Genomic DNA, 10823 nt, shown 5'->3' on the forward strand with positions numbered 1-10823 from the left:
GATTTAGTTTATTGTTCGATACCAGGCCAGCAAGGCAGGAGCAGGAAATAGCGAACTGGACAAGGACTCAGGACCTCGACTAAGTTGGGACCAAGGGTCTGGGCTTGGAATCAGAATCGGCTCCCAGAACTAGAGGAGACATGAAGAGGCTAGGATATGGACTCCGAGCCAGAGACTGGGCAAGAACCCAGTACCTGGGACTTCCCTCGGACTCGGACCCCAGAACCAGGCAAGGACGTGACATGGGCTAGGGAGAGGAGGAACATGGGAACACAGATCCTCGGCCTCGGGAAGCAGGTACATGGAACGATGGACACATACACAGAATCGGGACCCCTCCTTGGGTACAGGACATAGGGCGGGACTCACACACAGAACAGAGAGCCGGGACCCCTTCCTGGGTACAGGACATAGGGCCGGGGCTCACACACAGAACGGAGAGCCGGCGCCCCTCCTTGGGTACAGGACATAGGGCCGGGACTCATGACCCTCCGCGTGGTAACGGCAAAACGGCCTGACTTACCCCACGGAGGCGAGGACAAGACAAGACAAGGTATGACACCCCGCGGAGCAACGGCAAGACGGCCTGACTTACCCCACAGAGGCGAAGACAAGACAAGACAAGACCAACACGAATGAGCACCAGACAGTACCTATCTAGCTCCAGTGATGGAACTAGACAGAAGTGCAGGCGGGGGCTGCAGACGAAGGCTAGAGGAGAGAGGGGCAGAGAAGGGATTCAGACAAGGCGGTAGGACAGGAAACACAGACCGCCAGGGCCAGGACTTGAATCAGAACTGGGAAGCCTTCAGGACCAGGACCTGACTTGGTGCTTGATTTCCCCCAGGGCCAGAACTTGACATGGAGCTGGAATGCCGCCAGGACCAGGACTTGACTTGGTGCTTGAATGCCGGCAGCGCCAGGACTTGACTTGGTGCTTGAATGCCCCCAGGGACAGGACTTGACTTGGTGCTTGAATGCCCTCAGGGACGGGACTTGACTTGATGCTTGAATGCCGCCAGAGCCAGGAATTGACTTGGAGCTTCCGGGTAGTGGCGAGCTCTCAAATCGGACCGGGAACAGTAGACAGCGGTTCTTGATTCCCTCCGGCGGGTTAACTGACGGACCCACCTCGGTGAGGAATCTTAGCAGGCTCGCTTTGGCGAGATAACTGTGCAGGGTTGCTCCGTTGAGGAAAGGCGAATTACGGGCACTCGCTTCAGGCAGAGACTAGGCTTGATCCAGCCAGATGACATTGGCACACCATGCCTTGGTAACTTTGCAGACGCTCCCGCGCCGAACGGCTGAAAGCCGGAGACTATAAACTACCGGTTCAGCCGAGCGTTAATTGCCGCTAATCACCAAGGTCGAGGGACACGGATAAACAGGGAATCAACGGTCCGGAACGTAACATAAACAAAGTAAATTTAAAGGGACCCCGATCCGGACCATGACACAGGCTTACAGGTCTAAAATTCCCCGGTTTCACTCTCCCTCTTTATTAAAAAAGCGGGGTTACATTAGCCAACCTCCAATGCTCAGGTGCTAATCCAGAATCTAAAGTGTTTTGAAAAATTATTACTAAAGCATCACTATTTCTTGCGCTACTTCCTTAAGCACTCTGGGATGCAGACCATCTGGCCCTGGGGATTTATCTGCCTTCAATCCCTTCAATTTACCTAACACCACTTCCATACTATCATATATTTCCCTCAGATCCTCCATCTAACTAGACCCTCGGTCCCCTACTATTTCCGGAATATTATTTGAGTCCTCCTTAGCGAAGACAGAACGGAAGTAGTTATTCAATTGTTTTGCCATGTCCTTGTTCCCCATCATCAATTCACCTGTTTCTGACTAAAAGGGAACTACATTTGTCTTAACTAGTCTTTTTTCTTTTAACATACCTATAAAAGCTTTTACAGTCAGTTTTTATGTTCCCTGGCAGCTTTTTCTCATAATCTTTTTTCCCTTTCATAATTAAGCCATTTGTCCTCCTCTGCTGAACTCTGAATTTCTCCCAGTCCTCAGGTGTGCCTCTTTTTCTGGCTAATTTGTATGTTTCTTCTTTGGAATTGAGACTATCCCTAATTTCCCTTGACAGCCACGGGTGCACTACCTTCCCTGGTTTATTCTTTTGCCAAACTGGGATGACCAATTGTTATAGTTCATCCATGCGATCTTTAAATGCTTGCCATTGCATATCCACCGTCAACACTTTAAGTATCATTTGCCGGTCTATCTCAGCTAATTCATGTCTCATACCTCCAAAGTTACCCTTCTTTAAGTTCAGAAACTTTGTTACTGAATTAAGTATATCACTCTCCATCTTAATAAAGAATTCCACCATATTATGGTCACTCTTACCCAAGGGGCCTCGCACGACAAGATGCTAACCAACCCTTCCTCATTGCTCAATACCCAGTCTAGAATGGCCTGCTGTCCAGTTGGTTCCTCGACATGTTGGTTCAGAAAACTACCCCGCATACATTCCAAGAAATCTTCTTCCTCAGCACCCTTACCGATTTGGTTCACCCAATCTATATGTAGATTGAAGTCACCTATTATAACTGCTGATTTCTTTATTGCACGCATTTCTAATTTCCTGTGGATTCCTGTGCATTTCTAGGACCTTGAGGGAAGTTAGTATGAAAATAGCAGAGGCTCTGACAGAAATATTTCAAATGTCATTAGAAACGGGGATGGTACCAGAGAATTGGCGTATTGCTCATGTAGTTCCGTTGTTTAAAAAGGGTTCTAAGAGTAAACCTAGCAATTATCGGCCTGTGAGTTTGACGTCAGCGGTGGGTAAATTGATGGAAAATATTCTTAGAGATGGTATGTATAATTATCTGGATAGACAGGATCTGATTAGGAACAGTCAACTTCGATTTGTGCGTGGAACGTCATGTTTGACAAATCTTATTGAATTTTTTGAAGAGGTTACTAGGAAAGTTGACGAGGGTAAAGCGGTGATATTGTCTATATCGACTTCAGTAAGGCCTTTGACAAGGTCCCACACGGAAGGTTGGTTACGAAGGTCCAATCATTAGGTATTAATATTGAAGTAGTAAAATTGATTCAGCTGTGGCTGGATGGGAGACGCCAGAGTGTGGTGGTGGATAACTGTGTGTCAGATTGGGGGCTGGTGGCTAGTGGTGTTCCTCATGGATCTGTACTGGGTCCGATGTTATTTGTCATATACATTAATGATGTGGATGATGGGGTCGTAAATTGGATGAGTAAGTATGCAGATGATACGAATGTAGGTGGAGTTGTGGATAATGAAGTAGGTTTTCAAAACTTGCAGAGAGATTTAGGCCAGTTAGAAGAGTGGACTGAAAGATGGTAGATGGAGTTTAATTCTGATAAATGTGACGTGCTACATTTTGGTAGGACTAATCAAAAGAGGACATACCTGGTAAATGGTTGGTCATTGAAGAATGCAGTCGAACCGAGGGATCTAGGAATAATGGTGCTTAGTTCACTGAAGGTGGAATCTCACGTGGATAAGGTGGTGAAGTAAACTTTTGGTATGCTGGCCTTTATAAATCGGAGCATTGAGTACAGGAGTTGGGATGTAATGTTGAAATTGTACAAGGCATTGGTGAGGCCACATTTGGAGTATTCTGTACAGTTTTGGTCACCGAATTATAGGAAAGATGTCAACAAGATAGAGAGACGACAGAGAAGATTTGCTAGAATATTACCTTGGTTTCATCACCTAAATTACAGAGAAAGGTTGAACAAGCTGGGACTTAATTCTTTGGAACGTAGTAGATTGAGGGGTGGTGGCTTGATAGAGGTATTTAAAATTATGAGGGGGATCGATCGAGTTGACGTGGATAGGCTTTTTCAATTGAGAGTTGGGGAGATTGAAACAAGAGGACATGAGTTGAAAGTTAAAGGGCACAGGATTAGGGGTAACATGAAGGGGAACTTCTTTACTCAGAGAGTGGTAACTGTGTGGAACGAGCTTCCAGCAGAAGTGGTTGAGGCAGGATCGATGTTGTCGTTAAAAGTTAAATTGGACAGATATATAGACAGGAAAGGAATGGAGGTTTATTGGCTGAGTGCAGGTCGGTGGGAGTATATGGGAGTAAGAGTTAGGCACGGGCTAGAAGGGGGGAGATGGCCTGTTTCCGTACTGTAGTTGTTATATGGTTATATGGTTATAAACATCTATGATTTCCTCGGCTATCTCAACTCCCTTTCTTGAATAAAGTAACAACATTCGCAACCCTCCAACCCTCCATCTCGCCCGGTCCCTGTGACTTATCCAACTTGGTGCTTTCCAAATGTTCCAGCATATGCTCTTCTTTAATATCCTTAATATCTCTATTGTCAGGATTTTCAGTCCGCTTTAAGTCATCCCTACAATCGACAAGATCCTTTCCTGTAGTGAGGTGGGTTTCATCAACAGTACATTTCTTTCAAAATTGTCATGAGTAACTTTAGGTTTCATTCAATAATTATATGATTACCTGAATTAACATTGCTCTGTTACACCAATAGAACAATGGTCCAGGCCTTTGGACACTGGCAGTATAATTTAACTCTTGAAACAATATAGCTGCCAATGACTTACTTTCCAAGATTCGTACCATTTCAAAATTGGATTGTCTGTAGCTCTTCGGCCAGCTCAGTACGTTCTCCTCAATAACTATTCAGAACTAAAACTAAACATTCGCACAGTTCTGACTTGGATAAAGAGTCTGGAACAAAAATTAGGCCCATAAGCATTTGAGTCAGAATGTAATTACAAAATAAATACAGAAACCGCATATCAGTGTTTCAGAGGAGAAGATGTATTCAAGATATGTGCAACAACAGGTGTTTCCTGTGAGCTCAACAGAAAAGCACTTTTTAGACACATTGCTGCAGAATGTGACAAGACGGTTTATATATACACAGAATGAATGAATGAATATTAGGAACTTTATTTAATTATTACTGTGCAAATATTCTTTCTGGACGTTCCTAGGGACAAAAAGATGCAAGACACATATTGAAATGCTATTATTAAAGTAGGAGTGACTGCATTAGCTTAAAGTCATGGCGAGATGCCAAGAAAACTAAATAAAAACACAAATGTTCTTGTTCTGAAGCAGTTCTTAGTGTCCACAGTGTTGGGGGAGGGAGAGGAGAAATTGATTACATTGGCAAATTTTGGAATCCATGCAATCTCTGATAACAGCTAGAACAGAAAGTAACTCGAGTGCAGGATCTGACAACAAAAATAGCTCAAAATGAACGGACAAATGCAGCAGAATTTTTCAAATTGCGAATGTAAGTTAACAGAGCAATCAGTTTAACCTTAAAGATATGATTAAAGACATAAACAGCTGCTGCATTATTTGAATTTTTGTATAGCTTGTTGCCGTCCCAAAGCTGTACTCAGGATTGACAGATACGAGAAATCCAAGAGTGTAAGAATATAAAACCAATAATGTTTCGAAATTGGGGAAAATGCATTTGGTGATTTGGGTTTGGAGTAGCAAAACAATATTCATTGGAATCAGTGGTGACCTGTTACAGATAAATAATGCATGTTGTGGAAATTCAGTTTTCGAAATGAGTCTAAGACGAGGCCATTGTCATATGTTCTGTGTCCTTATTTCTCAGAGTCATTTTATGATACAGTACCATCGTGTATATCGGTATGTCAATTGCTTCATGGTATTACTGCTGCTCCGTCTATCGATGTACTGCATACAATCGAGAAGTAAATATGATAAAATCATTATCAAAGTAACGCTGGCATAGAGAAAGCGCAACTTGACGCAGCGTCCAATCCAGCTGGACATTCATCTTCCATTTTGCCCGAAATACTTCCAATTTTCTCGGACTTCCCGGCAGTTTTAGTTTCTAAAAATAGAATGCTAATTTTTGTAACAAAAACAGCTATTCTGTTTTTCCTCTCCCCTTTTCACTGCCTTTCTTTAGTATTCTGTACTGTTTTATCTTTTCACTTGGTGCATTGGATGCTTATGCAACTCAGCATTGAGTTCACTGTGCTTCGTCACAGCCCAATATTTCACATAAAAGATGATGACATTCTTTCTCCGATTTCAGATATGTCTTTGTTTTCCAAACTCCTCAACCTTCCTTCGCGTTTCCATTTTCATTTCGCATTTTCTTCAAGACAGACTTAGAAATTTTCACGTTGATCGCAGTTTATTTCTAGAAACAGAAATTCGATAGATAAATGCAAGATTGGTTCATGGACTACAAGACTCGTCTTGCCTGTTGAATGTTCTCAGCTTTTCGCATGTGACTTGTTCTCCTTTGCCTTGCGATAGCGTTCAGTTGCTCATCTCAGCTTTGACTTTGTATTTATGTATGTATGTATGTATGTATGTGTGTATGTATTTATTTATTTATTTTGCTGTATTAGAGCATAGAACATAGAATAGTACAGCACAGCACAGACCCTTCGGCCCACAATGTTGTGCCGACCCTTAAACCCCACCTCCAATATAAACCCCCTCACTTTAAATTCCTCCAAATACCTGTGTAGTAGTCTCCTAAAGTTCACTAGTGTATCGGCCTCCACCACTGACTCAGGCAGTGCATTCCGCGTATTAACCACTCTCTCAGTAAATAACCTTCCTCTAATATCCCCCTTGAACTTCCCACTCCTTACCTGAAAGCCAGTCCCTCTTGTATTGAGCAGTGGTGCCCTGGGGAAGAGGTGCTGGCTGTCCACTCTATGTATTCCTCATAATATCTTGTATACCTCTATCATTTCTCCTCTCATCCTCATTCTCTCCAGAGGGTAAAGCCATAGCTCCCCTAATCTCTGATCATAATGCATACTGTCTAAACCAGGCAGCATCCTGGTAAATCTCCTCTGTACCCTTCCCAATGCTTCCACATCCTTGCTATAATGAGGCGACCTGAACTGGACACAGTACTCCAAGTGTGGCCTAACCAGAGTTTTATAGAGCTGCATCATTACATCGCTACTCTTAAAATCTATCTCTCGACTTATGAAAGCCAACACCCTATAAGCTTTCTTAATTACCCTAGCTACCCGTAAGGGAACTGTCAGGGATCTGCGGATATGTACCCCCAGAGCCCTCTGCTCCTCCACACTTCCTGTGCACCTAACGTCCAAGTGAGATTGCTGCTATCAATATGATTCCAGGGCATGGGGAGGAACGGTCATCTTCCAGAAAATGGTTTCCCACTATACTCTGGAGAACTTTTTAAATTACGAAACGTAGAAACATACAAAAAAAAAAATCTTGAGATACATGCATGTCATTATGTCCCATTAAAAACACACTCTAATGAGGGCACAGAAACAGCAAAAACTCTTAAAAAACGAGATAGCAAGTGTCTTAGCCAGAGAAAATAGAAACTAAACCGGTAGACAGTAGGAACAGATTCTTGCGCCAATGATATCTGTACTGAAATCCCCACAAAATTGCACACACCATATCTACCAGCATGTTTACAGTCAAACCAGCCGCATCATGTTCCCGATCCCATCTGAAAGTCTTCTGAACGCAACTATCGTATCTGCTTCTAGCGGTAGCTTTAGCAACCTGTTAGACGTACCTCTCTTTGTTAATTAAACAGCTTCCCCTGCACATTCACTGTAAACGTGTCTTCCTTTCAGTCTAAAGTTTAGCTGCTGTGGTTTTGACCTTTTTAATATGGGCGTTCGTGATGGTGGTCTTGTCATGGCTTTGTACAAGGCGGAGAGAGAGGGAGAGAGAGTGAGAGAGAGATAGAGAGAGAGAGGGGGGGAGAGAGAGCGAGAGAGAGAGCGAACGACTGTGACTGTGTGGCGCGCCACTCCTCACACAGACATTTTCGCAGTATTTTCCCTTTATTTTACGAGGTCAACCTTGCATGTACGCGGGAGCGGAGCCGACTGGTTTCTAACCCGGGAAGCTCCGCTCCCGGGTCCGGCGCCGATGTCATTGCGCCACCAGCCGACCCGAGATGCCCTTTTCCACAAAGAAACCATACCGGTTTGCCACTCCCATCCTATGTGTATTGCAGACTGTAATTAATCCTAGTCCTCACAATCCACCCACAAAGTTCAGATCACTGATCAGAGTCTCATTTGTCTCTTCGATTTCTTAGTCAAGGGATAAACATTGAGCTCCAGTTCACTGACAGCTTAGCTGTCTGGACAGTAAATACAGCAATCTTCGTCTATTCCCCAGCGATCTGCCCACGTTCATCTCCTAAAGGTCGGATAAATCCTATCAGGTCATGGGAATTCATCCATCTCACCACCATCTCTCCTTTCAGCCTAAAGTTAAGCTGCCCTGTCTCTCATCTTTCAAACAAGCAACACATTTTTGTTTCGGGATACTAGTGTCTTTCCTAGGTACACTACCTCAATTTTTTCCCTATTGAACTATATTTAAAATCCCTTCAGCCATAACTTTTCATGATATTCTCTTGAATGTTTTGACGATCTTTCTCAGTTTTCAGGCATTCGCCATTTTGTATCATCCACAAATTTAACCACAATGTTTATGTTATTTCAAAGGAACAAACAGACTAACATAACCCCTTGCAGAACACCACTAGGCACGGTCTTCAAGCTAGAATTTCACGCTGCAACCTCCATAGTCTGTTGAGTTCTATACCCAAACTTCCAAGTGGCTCGGCATCCTGTGTATCTAAATCTTCATGTTCAACCCACCATAGAAAACATTAACAGATGCAACGCCAATCAGCATGCCGAAGTCACCCAAGACGAATACATTAAATCACTGAACTCGCTTTCTACAGTTCTAGATTCACTTTTGTTCTGCGATCACCTCTTCCACCCAAAACCAACATACTGGTTGCCATTCCTACCCTATGTTGTTTTTTTTTTCTGTAATCAATCTTATCCTTGGCAATCTACCCCACTAATTTCACAACACTCATTGGGGACTCAATTGTCTGTTCGCATTTGTAGTCATGGGAGCAACATTGAGATCCAATTCACTGGTAGCTTGGCTGAATGGGAAGTAAGTACAGAAATCTTCATCGATTCCACAACATTCTTCCCACGTGTATCTCCATAAGGTAGGATAAGTCCAATCAGACCATGGTAATGTGTCCATCTTAATGTCCTTCAAAGCATTTAATAACATCTACCTCTTTGCTTCATAATTCAGCAGCTTATTCTAATAGCACACTTTGATCTCACTTTCATTGTATCCTACTCCTTCGTGAATATAAATGCAGAAAGCTGATTTAGTACTTTGCCGACATCCTCTGACTCCTGACACAAATTAGCTCCATGCTCCTTCAGCAGTAATACCCCCTCCATTGTCTGTCTCTTGTTCTGAAACTGCAACATATGTAGTTAGGATTCTTCTTGAGCAAGTTGTTAAGATCGTTCTGAAACCTTTGGAGGTTCTCTTCCTTGGTAAGTTTCTCTATATATCTCTAAATACCTTGTCCGATTTCATGAGCTATGTTTTTCTTTCTCTCCCTTTAGTGACTAGAACTACAACTTCTTCTGTCACTTAAGGCCCCTTCCTTTACCATCTTTATCTTTCAATCTCATTGAACGTGCCTTATCTGACCTCTGGACTAAGTCAGTGAACTGGGGCATATGAGAAACTTGAACCGGGTGAGTGATTGATTCAGCGAGACCATATCCGTGAAATTAACTACCGGGAAAAAAAGCACCTTGCAAAAAAGGAGGGAAACCGAGAATTCGATGTCATAGGAATCACAATCATTTTAAGATGTGAAAAAACAAAAAACATGATAAGTTCTGGAGTGCGTTCTAATATTCCTGGAGATTTATGAATTCCTGAGAAAGAATTTTCGTTTTGGAGAGATATCTTTCAGATAATTCCATGTATCACCAGAGAATGGTATACAGCACTCTTTTATTATTTCTTTGCTGATTTTGCGTGGAAATAACATTAAATATTCTGCCTGAAATCGAGAGACATAGTTAGACAAATTGACGACAGCATAAAGTTTTTTTTTGTATTGCAACACCCTACCCCCATTTCCGCACCGAAAGCTGATCAGCAAGGAACATGAATTAAAGGAGCATTCAACAAGGCGCGATGCTGTCATGCTACTAATGATAGTGTGAGTCGGGACAGGATCGCTGAGCAAATTATCAATGAGACGAACAGCGTGATGTTGGGAAAATGAGAGTTGAGTAATCTGGTCTCAGAGAAAGCTCACCAGATCTTAAACAAAGTTACAAGACAGGATATGTTTCGATGCACACATCGGGTCGGTGATTCATGGCCTTTCTAGTTTCTCACCGCTCATTGGTTTCTCACAGCCAATGAGAGAAGATGGCCCCATCATGACCATTAAAGGGCAAAATTTATCTCATTGGTGCGTTTCAGTGTATTGCGGTTCACAACTCAATATGGGAAATTTGACGATTCAGAGAGAAATACTGAGTACTCGGGGGAAAGAAAAAAAAGTTCAGATCAGGTGGAGCGTGAGAAGGTTTTGGAGAGATTCTTAGCTGTCTGCAGTACCGGCTCCTTTAACATTCTGGAGAAACCTTTCTAAATGACCACCGCTATAATGCTGCACTCTGTCGTGGCACTGACGATGATGCATATCTGGACCAGTGAGTGTATTAAAAATATGGAAATTATTGGGCAAAGAATAATTCGAGGAACTTAAGTAAATATATTTTATTGTGATATATGCCGCCAGCTGTTACTGCGACTTCCATCATTGAATCCATCGGAAATGACGGGAACTAACGAAAAAAAAAAACAATGAACGATTGTTCGCCTTAAACAAAGAAATTTTGTTTATTTCATCCGCGGATCTCAGTTCCTTCCCTCAATGTCAGAAGAAGATGCGCTCCGCCA

This window comes from Mobula birostris, chromosome 13 (genome assembly GCF_030028105.1).
Source record: "Mobula birostris isolate sMobBir1 chromosome 13, sMobBir1.hap1, whole genome shotgun sequence".
NCBI lineage: Eukaryota > Metazoa > Chordata > Chondrichthyes > Myliobatiformes > Myliobatidae > Mobula > Mobula birostris.